We start from the raw sequence: 13,390 nt of genomic DNA, 5'->3' as shown, positions 1-13,390 counted from the left end.
CTTTGGATGCCTGGGTTCCAAACCGACTGCTGTCATTTTTTATTCTGGTCCTTTTAAGGAAATAAATAAGGCAAAAAAACTAGCGTCTCTTGTAAGATCTTGAAAATTAACACGGCAGGAAGGCCGAGAAGTCTCAGGAGCTACGTTAAGGCCGCAGTATCTTCGGATTCGTGCGTTCGAATCACTCACACTCCCGTCAATTTATTGATTGTGCTCATTTTATGGAAATAAGGGAAAAAGTTAGCATCTCTTGCAAGCTCTTGATAGCTACGACAGGATGGCTGAGCGGTCTAATTCGGTGCGTTCAGGCCGCAGTATCTTCGGAGGCGTGGGTTCGAAACCCACTCCTGTCAATTCATTGATTCTACCCCAGGTATAGCAACAAATAGGGCAACAAAATAAGCATTGCAAGATTTTTAACAATATCACGGCAGGAGGCCCGAGGGGTCTAAGGACCTGCATTAAGGTCTCAGAATCTTTGGATGCCTGGGTTCCAAACCCACTTTTCTCACTTTTTAATCTGGTCCATTAATAGCAATAAGGCAATAGATTTAGCGTCTCTTGTAAGATCTCTAAAATCAACACTGGATCTCTTGCAAGATTATAACAATATTACGGCAGGATGCCCTATGGGTCTAAGGACCTGTGTTAAGGTCGCAGAATCTTTGGATGCCTGGGTTTCAAACCCACTGCTGTCATTTTTCATTCGGGTCCATTAATGGGATTATATAAGGCAAGAAACTTAGCGTCCCTTGAAAAGCAACACTTAGCGATCTTGAAAAGTAACAGGGCAGGATGAAAAGCAACACTTAGCGATCTTGAAAAGTAACACGGCAGGATGGCCGAGCGGTCTAAGGCGCTGAGTTAAGGCCGCAGTATCTTCGGATGCGTGGGTTGCAATCGCTTTCCTGTCAATTGATTGATTCTGCCCCAGTTATAGCAACAAATAGGGCAACAAAATTAGCATCTCTTGCAAGATTTTTTAACAATATCACGACAGGAGGCCCGAGGGGTCCAAGGACCTGCATTAAGGTCTCAGAATCTTTGGATGCCTGGGTTCCGAACCCACTGCTCTCACTTTTTATTCGGGTCCATTAACATTAGTAAATAAGGCAATAGATTTAGCGTCTCTTGTAAGATCTCTAAAATCAACACTGCATCTCTTGCAAGATTATAACAAGATCACGGCTGGAGGCCCGAGGGGTCTAAGGACCTGCATTAAGGTCTCAGAAACTTTGGATGCCTGGGTTCCAAACCCACTTTTCTCACTTTTTAATCTGGTCCATTAATAGCAATAAGGCAATAGATTTAGCGTCTCTTGTAAGATCTCTAAAATCAACACTGGATCTCTTGCAAGATTATAACAATATTACGGCAGGATGCCCTATGGGTCTAAGGACCTGTGTTAAGGTCGCAGAATCTTTGGATGCCTGGGTTTCAATCCCACTGCTGTCATTTTTCATTCGGGTCCATTAATGGGATTATATAAGGCAAGAAACTTAGCGTCCCTTGAAAAGCAACACTTAGCGATCTTGAAAAGTAACAGGGCAGGATGAAAAGCAACACTTAGCGATCTTGAAAAGTAACACGGCAGGATGGCCGAGCGGTCCAAGGCGCTGAGTTAAGGCCGCAGTATCTTCGGATGCGTGGGTTGGAATCGCTTTCCTGTCAATTGATTGATTCTGCCCCAGTTATAGCAACAAATAGGGCAACAAAATTAGCATCTCTTGCAAGATTTTTAACAATATCACGACAGGAGGCCCGAGGTGTCCAACGACCTGCATTAAGGTCTCAGAATCTTTGGATGCCTGGGTTCCAAACCCACTGCTGTCATTTTTTATTCTGGTCCATTTAAAGAAATAAATAAGGCAAAAAATAGCGTCTCTTGTAAGATGCAAATTAACACACCACGATGGCCGAGCGGTCTCAGGAGCTACGTTAAGGCCGCAGTATCTTCGGATGCGTTCGTTCGAATCACACTCCCGTCAATTTATTGATTCTGCCCCAGTTATAGCAACAAATAGGGCAACAAAATTGGAATCTCTTCCAAGATTTGTAACAATATCACGGCAGGATGTCCGAAGGGTCTAAGGACCTGCATTAAGGTCGCAGAATCTTTGGATGCCTGGATTTCGAACCCTCCGCTGTCATTTTTCATTCGAGTCCATAAATGGGAATATATAAGTCAATAAATTTAGCGTCTCTTGTAAAGTAACACTTAGCGATCTTGAAGAGGAACACGGCAGGATGGCCGAGCGGTCTACAGCATTGCATTAAGGCCGCAGTATCTTCGGATGCGTGGGTTCGAATGCAACTCCTGTCAATTTGCTGATTCAGCCCCAGTTACAGCAGCAAATAGAGCAGCAAAATTAGCATCTCTTGCAAGTTTATAACAATATCACGGCAGGAGGCCTGAAGGTTCCTGCTACTATTGTTTTTTTGGTCCAATATTAGGAAAAAACAAGTCAAAAAAATTTAGCATCTCTTGTAAGATCTAGAAAATTAGCATTGCAGGATGGCCGAGCGTTGTAAGGTGCCCTGTTAACGCCGCAGTAGCTCCGAATACGTGCATTCGAATCCCAATTCTGTCACCTTTTTGATTCTTCCCCACTTATATTAAAAAATAGCATCTCTTGCAAGATTAATAGCAATATTACGGCACGATGCCCGAGGGGTCTAAAGACCTGCGTTAGGGTCGCAGTATCTTTAGTCATTCAGACTACTGTAATTTTTTATTCTGGTCCATTAATGGCAATAAATAAGGCAATAAATTTAGCATCTCCTGCAAGATCTTGAATATTAACACGGCAGGAGGCCCGAGCGGTCAAAGGAACTGCGTTACGGTCGCAGAATCTTTGGACGCCTGGTTTCCAAACGCACTGCTGTCATTTTTTTTAACTCTGGTCCATTTATGGAAATAAATAGGGCAAAAAAACTAGCGTCTCTTGTAAGATCTTGAAAATTAACACGGCAGGATGGCCAAGAAGTCTCAGGAGCTACGTTAAGGCCGCAGTATCTTCGGATGCGTGCGTTCGAATCACACTCCCGTCAATTTATTGATTCTGCCCCAGTTATAGCAACAAATAGCGCAACAAAATTGGCATCTCGCAAGATTTGTAACAATATCACGGCAGGATGTCCGAAGGGTCTAAGGACCTGCATTAAGGTCGCAGAATCTTTGGATGCCTGGGTTTCGAACCCTCTGCTGTCATTTTTCATTAGAGTCCATAAATGGGAATATATAAGGCAATAAACTTAGCGTCTCTTGTAAAGTAACACTTAGCGATCTTGAAGAGAAACACGGCAGGATGGCCGAGCGCTCTACAGCATTGCATTAAGGCCCCAGTATCTTCGGATGCGTGGGTTCGAATCCCACTCCTGTCAATTTGTTGATTCAGCCCCAGTTACAGCAGCAAATAGAGCAACAAAATTATCATCTCTTGCAAGGTTTATAACAATCAATATCACGGCTGGAGGCCCGAAGGTTCATACTACTTTTGTTTTTTTGGTCCAATATTAGGGAAAAACAAGTCAAAAAAATGTAGCGTCTCTTGTAAGATCTAGAAAATTAGCATTGCAGGATGGCCGAGCGTTGTAAGGTGCCCTGTTAACGCCGCAGTAGCTCCGAATGCGTGCATTCGAATCCCAATTCTGTCACCTTATTGATTCTTCCCCACTTATATTAACAAATAGTGCAATAAAATAAGCATCTCTTGCAAGATTATTAGCAATATTACGGCACGATGCCCGAGGTGTCTCAAGACCTGCGTTAGGGTCGCAGTATCTTTGGTCATTCAGACTACTGTAATTTTTTATTCTGGTCCATTAATGGCAATATATAAGGCAATAAATTTAGCATCTCCTGTAAGATCTTGAATATCAACACGGCAGGAGGCCCGAGCGGTCTAAGGAACTGCGTTACGGTAGCAGAATCTTCGGACGCCTGGTTACCAAACGCACTGCTGTCATTTTTTTAACTCTGGCCTTATGGAAATAAATAAGGCAAAAAAAAAAGCGTCTCTTGTAAGATCTTGAAAATTAACACGGCAGGATGGCCGAGCGGTCTCAGGCGCTGCCATAAGGCCGCAGTATCTTCGGATGCGTGCGTTCGAATCACACTCCCGTCAATTTATTGATTGTGCTCAATTTATGGAAATAAGGGGAAAAGTTAGCATCTCCTGCAAGCTCTTGAATGCCACGACAGGATGGCTGAGCGGTCTAATTCGCTGCGTTAAGGCCGGAGTATCTTCGAATGTGCGGGTTCGAAACCCACTCCTGTCATTTATTGATTCTGCCCCAGTTATAAAAACAAAAAGGCAACAAAATTAGCATCTCTTGCAAGATTTGTTACAATATCACGGCAGCAGGCCCGAGAGGTCTCAGGACCTGCATTAGGGTCTCAGAATCTTTGGATGCCTGGGTTCCAAACCCACTGCTGTCATTTTTCATTCGGGTCCATTACTAGGAATATATAAGGCAATAAACTTAGCGTCCCTTGAACAGTAACACTTAGCGATATTGCAAAGTAACATGGCAGGATGGCCGAGCGGTCTAAGTCGCTGCGTTAAGACCGCAGTATCTTTGGATGCGTGGGTTCGAATCCCAATCCTGTCAAATTATTGATTCTGCATCTGTTATAAATAGCATCTCTTGCAAGATTCATAACAATATCACGGCCGGACGCCCGAAGGGTCTAAGGACCTGCATTAAGATCGCAGAATCTTTGGATGCATGGATTTCAAACCCACTGCTGTCATTTTTCATTCGGGTCCATTAATGGGAATATATAGGGCAATAAACTTAGCGTCCCTTGAAAAGTAACACTTAGCGATCTTCCAAAGTAACACGGCAGGATGGCCGAGCGGTCTAAGGCGCTGCGTTAAGGCCGCAGTATCTTCGGATGCGTGGGTTCGAATCCCACTCCTGTCATTTTATTGATTCTGCTCCAGTTATAGCAACAAATAGGGCAACAAAATTAGCATCTCTTGCCAGATTTATAACAATATCACGGCCGGATGCCCGAAAGGTCTAAGGACCTGCATTAAGGTCGCAGAGTCTTTGGATGCCTGGATTTCAAACCCACTGCTGTCATTTTTCATTCGGGTCCATTAATGGAATATATAAGGCAATAAACTTAGCGTCCCTTGAAAAGTAACACTTAGCGATCTTGAGAAGTAACACCGCAGGATAGCCGAGCGGTCTAAGGCGCTGCGTTAAGGCCGCAGTATCATCGGATGCGTGGGTTCGAATCCCACTCCTGTCAATTTATTGATTCAGCCCCAGTTACAGCAGCAAATAGGGCAACAAAATTAGCATCTCTTGCAAAATTTATAACAATATCACGGCAGGAGGCCCGAAGGTTCCTACTACTATTGTTTTTTTGGTCCAATATTATGAAAAAACAAGTAAAAAAATTTAGCATCTCTTGTAAGATCTAGAAATTTAGCATTGCGGGATGGCCGAGCGTTGTAAGGTGCCCTGTTAACGCCGCAGTAGCTCCGAATGCGTGCATTCGAATCCCAATTCTGTCACCTTATTGATTCTTCCCCACTTATATTAACAAATAGTGCAATAAAATAAGCATCTCTTGCAAGATTAATAGCAATATTACGGCACGATGCCCGAAGGGTCTCAAGACCTGCGTTAGGGTCGCAGTATCTTTGGTCATTCAGACTACTGTAATTTTTTATTCTGGTCCATTAATGGCAATAAATAAGGCAATAAATTTAGCATCTCCTGTAAGATCTTGAATATTAACACGGCAGGAGGCCCGAGCGGTCTAAGGAAGTGCGTTACGGTAGCAGAACCTTTGGACGCCTGGTTTCCAAACGCACTGCTGTCATTTTTTTTAACTCTGGTCCATTTATGGAAATAAATAAGGCAAAAAAATAGCGTCTCTTGTAAGATCTTGAAAATTAACACGGCAGGATGGCCGAGCGGTCTCAGGCGCTGCCATAAGGCCGCAGTATCTTTGGATGCGTGCGTTCGAATCACACTCCCGTCAATTTATTAATTGTGCTCAATTTATGGAAATAAGGGGAAAAGTTAGCATCTCCTGCAAGCTCTTGAATGCCACGACAGGATGGCTGAGCGGTCTAATTCGCTGCGTTAAGGCCGGAGTATCTTCGAATGTGCGGGTTCGAAACCAACTCCTGTCAATTTATTGATTCTGCCCCAGTTATAAAAACAAAAAGGCAACAAAATTAGCATCTCTTGCAAGCTTTATAACAATATCACGGCAGCAGGCCCGAGAGGTCTCAGGACCTGCATTAGGGTCTCAGAATCTTTGGATGCCTCGGTTCCAAACCCACTGCGCCCACATTTTATTCTGGTCCATCAAAAGGAATAAATAAGGAAAAGATTTAGCGTCTCTTGTAAGATCTCTAAAATCAACACTGCATCTCTTGCAAGTTTATAACAAGATCACGGCAGGATGTCCGAGGGGTCTAAGCACCTGCATTAAGGTCGCAGAATCTTCGGATGCGTGGGTTCGAATCCCACTCCTTTCAATCTGTTGATTCAGCCCCAGTTACAGCAGCAAATAGAGCAACAAAATTAGCATCTCTTGCAAGGTTTATAACAATCAATATCACGGCAGGAGGCCCGAAGGTTCCTACTACTATTGCTTTTTTTGGTCCAATATTAGGAAAAAACAAGTAAAAAAATTTAGCATCTCTTGTAAGATCTAGAAAATTGGCATTGCAGGATGCCTGGGTTTCAAACCCACTGCTGTCATTTTTCATTTGGGTCCATTAATGGGAATATATAAGGCAATAAACTTAGCGTCCCTTCAACAGTAACACTTAGCGATCTTGCAAAGTAACATGGCAGGATGGTCGAGCGGTCTAAGGCGCTGCGCTAAGACCGCAGTATCTTTGGATGCGTGGGTTCGAATCCCACTCCTGTCAAAGTATTGATTCTGCATCTGTTAAAAATAGCATCTCTTGCAAGATTTATAAGAATATCACGGCCGGACGCCCGAAGGGTCTAAGGACCTGCATTAAGATCGCAGAATCTTTGGATGCCTGGATTTCAAACCCACTGCTGTCATTTTTCATTCGGGTCCATTAATGGGAATATATAGGGCAATAAACTTAGCGTCCCTTGAAAAGTAACACTTAGCGATCTTGCAAAGTAACACGGCAGGATGGCCGAGCGGTCTAAGGCGCTGCGTTAAGGCCGCAGTATCTTCGGATGCGTGGGTTCGAATCCCACTCCTGTCAAATTATTGATTCTGCCCCAGTTATAGCAACAAATAGAGCAACAAAATTAGCATCTCTTGCAAGATTTATAACAATAACACAGCCGGATGCCCGAAAGGTCTAAGGACCTGCATTAAGGTCGCAGAGTCTTTGGATGCCTGGATTTCAAACCCACTGCTGTCATTTTTCATTCGGGTCCATTAATGGGAATATATAAGGCAATAAACTTAGCGTCCCTTGAAAAGTAACACAGCGATCTTGAAAAGTAACACCGCAGGATGGCCGAGCGGTCTAGGGCGCTGCGTTAAGGCCGCAGTATCTTCGGATGCGTGGGTTCGCATCCCACTCCTGTCAAATTATTGATTCTGCCCCAGTTATAGCAACAAATAGAGCAACAAAAATAGCACCTCTTGCAAGATTTATAACAATATCACGGCCGGATGCCCGAAGGGTCTAAGGACCCGCATTACGATCGCAGAGTCTTTGGATGCCTGGATTTTAAGCCTACTGCTGTCATTTTTCATTCGGGTCCATTGATGGGAATATATAGGGCAATAAATTTAGTGTCCCTTGAAAAGTAACACTTAGCGATCTCGAAAAGTAACACGGCAGGATGGCCGAGGGGTCTAAGGACCTGCGAGGGGTCTAAGTTCGCAGAATCTTTGGATGCATGGGTTTCCAACCCAGTGCTGTCATTTTTCATTTCGGTCCATTAATGTGAACATATAAGGCAATAAACTTAGCGTCTCTTGTAAAGTAACATTTAGCGATCTTGAAAAGTAACACGTCAGGATGGCCGAGCGGTCTACAGCATTGCATTAAGGCCGCAGTATCTTCGGATGCGTGGATTCGAATCCCACTCCTGTCAATTTATTGATTCAACCCCAGTTACAGCAGCAAATAGGGCAACAAAATTAGCATCTCTTGCAAAATTTATAACAATATCACGGCAGGAGGCCCGAAGGTTCCTACTACTATTGTTTTTTTTGGTCCAATATTAGGAAAAAACAAGTAAAAAAAATTTAGCATCTCTTGTAAGATCTAGAAATTTAGCATTGCGGGATGGCCGAGCGTTGTAAGGTGCCCTGTTAACGCCGCAGTAGCTCCGAATGCGTGCATTCGAATCCCAATTCTGTCACCTTATTGATTCTTCCCCACTTATATTAACAAATAGTGCAACAAAAAAGCATCTCTTGCAAGATTAATAGCAATATTACGGGACGATGCCCGAGGGGTCTAAAGACCTGTGTTAGGGTCGCAGTATCTTTGGTCATTCAGACTACTGTAATTTTTTATTCTGGTCCATTAATGGCAATAAGGCAATAAATTTAGCATCTCCTGTAAGATCTTGAATATTAACACGGCAGGAGGCCCGAGCGGTCTAAGGAACTGCGTTACGGTCGCAGAATCTTTAGATGCCTGGTTTCCAAACGCACTGCTGTCATTTTTTACTCTGGTCCATTTATGGAAATAAATAAGGCAAAAAAATAGCGTCTCTTGTAAGATCTTGAAAATTAACACGACAGGATGGCTGAGCGGTATAATTCGCTGCGTTGAGGCCGCAGTATCTTCGGATGCGTGGGTTCGAATCCCACTCCTGTCAAATTATTGATTTTGCCCCAGTTATAGCAACAAATAGAGCAACAAGCTTAGCATCTCTTGCGAGATTTATAACAATATCACGGCCGGATGCCCGAAGGGTCTAAGGACCTGCATTAAGATCGCAGAATCTTTGGATGCCTGGATTTCAAACCCACTGCTGTCATTTTTCATTCGGGTCCATTAATGGGAATATATAGGGCAATAAACTTAGCGTCCCTTGAAAAGTAACACTTAGCGATCTTACAAAGTACCACGGCAGGATGGCCGAGCGGTCTAAGGCGCTGCGTTAAGGCCGCAGTATCTTCGTATGCGTGGGTTCGAATCCCACTCCTGTCAAATTATTGATTCTGCCCCAGTTATAGCCAAAAATAGAGCAACAAAATTAGCATCTCTTGCAAGATTTATAACAATATCACGGCCGGATGCCCGAAAGGTCTAAGGACCTGCATTAAGGTCGCAGAGTCTTTGGATGCCTGGATTTCAAACCCACTGCTGTCATTTTTCATTCGGGTCCATTAATGGGAATATATAAGGCAATAAACTTAGCGTCCCTTGAAAAGTAACACAGCGATCTTGAAAAGTAACACCGCAGGGTGGCCGAGCAGTCCAAGGAGCTGCGTTAAGGCCGCAGTATCTTCGGATGCATGGGTTCGAATCCCACTCCTGTCAAATTATTGATTCTGCCCCAGTTATAGGAACAAATAGAGCAACAAAAATAGCACCTCTTGCAAGATTTATAACAATATCACGGCCGGACGCCCGAAGGGTCTAAGGACCCGCATTACGATCGCAGAGTCTTTGGATGCCTGGATTTTAAGCCCACTGCTGTCATTTTTCATTCGGGTCCATTGATGGGAATATATAGGGCAATAAATTTAGTGTCCCTTGAAAAGTAACACTTAGCGATCTCGAAAAGTAACACGGCAGGATGGCCGAGGGGTCTAAGGACCTGCGAGGGGTCTAAGGTCGCAGAATCTTTGGATGCATGGGTTTCCAACCCAGTGCTGTCATTTTTCATTTCGGTCCATTAATGTGAACATATAAGGCAATAAACTTAGCGTCTCTTGTAAAGTAACACTTAGCGATCTTGAAAAGTAACACGTCAGGATGGCCGAGCGGTCTACAGCATTGCATTAAGGCCGCAGTATCTTCGGATGCGTGGATTCGAATCCCACTCCTGTCAATTTATTGATTCAGCCCCAGTTACAGCAGCAAATAGAGCAACAAAATTAGCATCTCTTGCAAAATTTATAACAATATCACGGCAGGAGGCCCGAAGGTTCCTACTACTATTGTTTTTTTTTGGTCCAATATTAGGAAAAAACAAGTTAAAAAAATTTAGCATCTCTTGTTAGATCTAGAAAATTAGCATTGCGGGATGGCCGAGCGTTGTAAGGTGCCCTGTTAACGCCGCAGTAGCTCCGAATGCGTGCATTCGAATCCCAATTCTGTCACCTTATTGATTCTTCCCCACTTATATTAACAAATAGTGCAACAGAAAAGCATCTCTTGCAAGATTAATAGCAATATTACGGGACGATGCCCGAGGGGTCTAAAGACCTGCGTTAGGGTCGCAGTATCTTTGGTCATTCACACTACTGTAATTTTTTATTCTGGTCCATTAATGGCAATAAGGCAATAAATATAGCATCTCCTGTAAGATCTTGAATATTAACACGGCAGGAGGCCCGAGCGGTCTAAGGAACTGCGTTACGGTCGCAGAATCTTTAGATGCCTGGTTTCCAAACGGACTGCTGTCATTTTTTTTACTCTGGTCCATTTATGGAAATAAATAAGGCAAAAAAATAGCGTCTCTTGTAAGATCTTGAAATTTAACACGACAGGATGGCTGAGCGGTATAATTCGCTGCGTTGAGGCCGCAGTATCTTCGTATGCGTGGGTTCGAATCCCACTCCTGTCAAATTATTGATTTTGCCCCAGTTATAGCAACAAATAGAGCAACAAACTTAGCATCTCTCGCAAGATTTATAACAATATCACGGCCGGATGCCCGAAAGGTCTGAGGACCTGCATTAAGGTCGCAGAGTCTTTGGATGATTGGATTTCCAACCCACTGCTGTCATTTTTCATTCGGGTTCATTAATGGGAATATATAGGGCAAATAAACTTAGCGTCCCTTGAACAGTAACACTTAGCGATCTTGAAAAGTAACACTGCAGGAAGGCCGAGAGGTATAAGCCGCTGCGTTAAGGCCACAGTATCTTCGGATGCGTGGGTTCGAATCTCGCTCCTGTCATTTTATGGATTCTGCCCCAGTTATAGCAACAAATAGAGCAACAAAAATAGCATCTCTTGCATGATTTATAACAATATCACGGCCGCATGCTCGAAGTGTCTAAGGACCTGCATTAAGGTCGCAGAGTCTTTGGATGCCTGGATCTCAAACCCACTGCTGTCATTTCTCATTCGGGTCCATTAATGGGAATATATAAGGCAATAAACTCAGCGTCCCTTGAAAAGTAACACTTAGCGATCTTGAAAAGTAACACGGCAGGATGGCCGAGCGGTCTAAGGCGCTGCATTAAGGCCGCAGTATCTTCGGATGCGTGGGTTCGAATCCCACTCCGGTCAAATTATTGATTCTGCCCCAGTTATAGCAACAAATAGAGCAACAAAAATAGCATCTCTTGCAAGATTTATAACAATATCACGGCCGGATGCCCGAAGGGTCTAAGGACCTGCATTAAGGTCGCAGAGTCTTTGGATGCCTGGGTTTCAAACTCACTGCTGTCATTTTTCATTCAGGTCCATTAATGGGAATATATAAGGCAATAAACCTAGCGTCCCTTGAACAGTAACACTTAGCGATCTTGCAAAGTAACAAGGCAGGATGGCCGAGCGGTCTAAGGCGCTGCGTAAAGGCCCCAGTATCTTCGGATGCGTGGGTTCGAATCCCACTCCTGTCAAATTATTGATTCTGCCCCAGGTATAGCAACAGAGAGCAACAAAAATAGCATCTCTTGCAAGATTTATAACAATATCACGGCCGCATGCCCGAAGGGTCTAAGGACCTGCATTAATGTCGCTGAGTCTTTGGATGCCTGGATTTTAAGCCTACTGCTGTCATTTTTCATTCGGGTCCATTGATGGGAATATATAGGGCAATAAGTTTAGTGTCCCTTGAAAAGTAACACTTAGCGATCTCGAAAAGTAACACGGCAGGATGGCCGAGGGGTCTAAGGACCTGCGAGGGGTCTAAGGTCGCAGAATCTTTGGATGCATGGGTTTCCAACCCAGTGCTGTCATTTTTCATTTCGGTCCATTAATGTGAACATATAAGGCAATAAACTTAGCGTCTCTTGTAAAGTAACACTTAGCGATCTTGAAAAGTAACACGTCAGGATGGCCGAGCGGTCTACAGCATTGCATTAAGGCCGCAGTATCTTCGGATGCGTGGATTCGAATCCCACTCCTGTCAATTTATTGATTCAGCCCCAGTTACAGCAGCAAATAGAGCAACAAAATTAGCATCTCTTGCAAAATTTATAACAATATCACGGCAGGAGGCCCGAAGGTTCCTACTACTATTGTTTTTTTTGGTCCAATATTAGGAAAAAACAAGTTAAAAAAATTTAGCATCTCTTGTTAGATCTAGAAAATTAGCATTGCGGGATGGCCGAGCGTTGTAAGGTGCCCTGTTAACGCCGCAGTAGCTCCGAATGCGTGCATTCGAATCCCAATTCTGTCACCTTATTGATTCTTCCCCACTTATATTAACAAATAGTGCAACAGAAAAGCATCTCTTGCAAGATTAATAGCAATATTACGGGACGATGCCCGAGGGGTCTAAAGACCTGCGTTAGGGTCGCAGTATCTTTGGTCATTCACACTACTGTAATTTTTTATTCTGGTCCATTAATGGCAATAAGGCAATAAATATAGCATCTCCTGTAAGATCTTGAATATTAACACGGCAGGAGGCCCGAGCGGTCTAAGGAACTGCGTTACGGTCGCAGAATCTTTAGATGCCTGGTTTCCAAACGCACTGCTGTCATTTTTTTTACTCTGGTCCATTTATGGAAATAAATAAGGCAAAAAAATAGCGTCTCTTGTAAGATCTTGAAATTTAACACGACAGGATGGCTGAGCGGTATAATTCGCTGCGTTGAGGCCGCAGTATCTTCGTATGCGTGGGTTCGAATCCCACTCCTGTCAAATTATTGATTTTGCCCCAGTTATAGCAACAAATAGAGCAACAAACTTAGCATCTCTCGCAAGATTTATAACAATATCACGGCCGGATGCCCGAAAGGTCTGAGGACCTGCATTAAGGTCGCAGAGTCTTTGGATGATTGGATTTCCAACCCACTGCTGTCATTTTTCATTCGGGTTCATTAATGGGAATATATAGGGCAAATAAACTTAGCGTCCCTTGAACAGTAACACTTAGCGATCTTGAAAAGTAACACTGCAGGAAGGCCGAGAGGTATAAGCCGCTGCGTTAAGGCCACAGTATCTTCGGATGCGTGGGTTCGAATCTCGCTCCTGTCATTTTATGGATTCTGCCCCAGTTATAGCAACAAATAGAGCAACAAAAATAGCATCTCTTGCATGATTTATAACAA

General features: G+C 43.7%; 1 protein-coding gene and 8 non-coding genes across 9 annotated transcripts in view; 8 read left to right on the top strand and 1 right to left on the bottom strand.

Annotated features, from left to right (window-relative positions):
* The window catches only part of LOC142351596 (xaa-Pro aminopeptidase ApepP-like), a 702,879-nt gene that overhangs the window by 429,823 nt on the left and 259,666 nt on the right, over positions 1–13,390 (bottom strand). The gene's annotated exons all lie outside the window — the stretch shown is intronic.
* On the top strand, positions 4,533–4,614 carry Trnal-aag (transfer RNA leucine (anticodon AAG)). The gene has a single exon. It is a non-coding gene; the product is annotated as a tRNA-Leu (tRNA).
* Trnal-aag (transfer RNA leucine (anticodon AAG)) lies at positions 4,848–4,929 on the top strand. Its single transcript has one exon. It is a non-coding gene; the product is annotated as a tRNA-Leu (tRNA).
* On the top strand, positions 5,182–5,263 carry Trnal-aag (transfer RNA leucine (anticodon AAG)). The gene has a single exon. It is a non-coding gene; the product is annotated as a tRNA-Leu (tRNA).
* On the top strand, positions 6,827–6,908 carry Trnal-aag (transfer RNA leucine (anticodon AAG)). The gene has a single exon. It is a non-coding gene; the product is annotated as a tRNA-Leu (tRNA).
* Trnal-aag (transfer RNA leucine (anticodon AAG)) lies at positions 7,142–7,223 on the top strand. Its single transcript has one exon. It is a non-coding gene; the product is annotated as a tRNA-Leu (tRNA).
* Positions 9,059–9,140, top strand: Trnal-aag (transfer RNA leucine (anticodon AAG)). Its single transcript has one exon. It is a non-coding gene; the product is annotated as a tRNA-Leu (tRNA).
* Positions 11,315–11,396, top strand: Trnal-aag (transfer RNA leucine (anticodon AAG)). The gene has a single exon. It is a non-coding gene; the product is annotated as a tRNA-Leu (tRNA).
* Positions 11,650–11,731, top strand: Trnal-aag (transfer RNA leucine (anticodon AAG)). Its single transcript has one exon. It is a non-coding gene; the product is annotated as a tRNA-Leu (tRNA).

This window comes from Convolutriloba macropyga, chromosome 13, assembly GCF_964194025.1.
Source record: "Convolutriloba macropyga chromosome 13, txConMacr16.3, whole genome shotgun sequence".
NCBI classification, from domain to species: domain Eukaryota; kingdom Metazoa; phylum Xenacoelomorpha; order Acoela; family Convolutidae; genus Convolutriloba; species Convolutriloba macropyga.
This window is presented reverse-complemented; position numbering and strand designations above follow the sequence as displayed.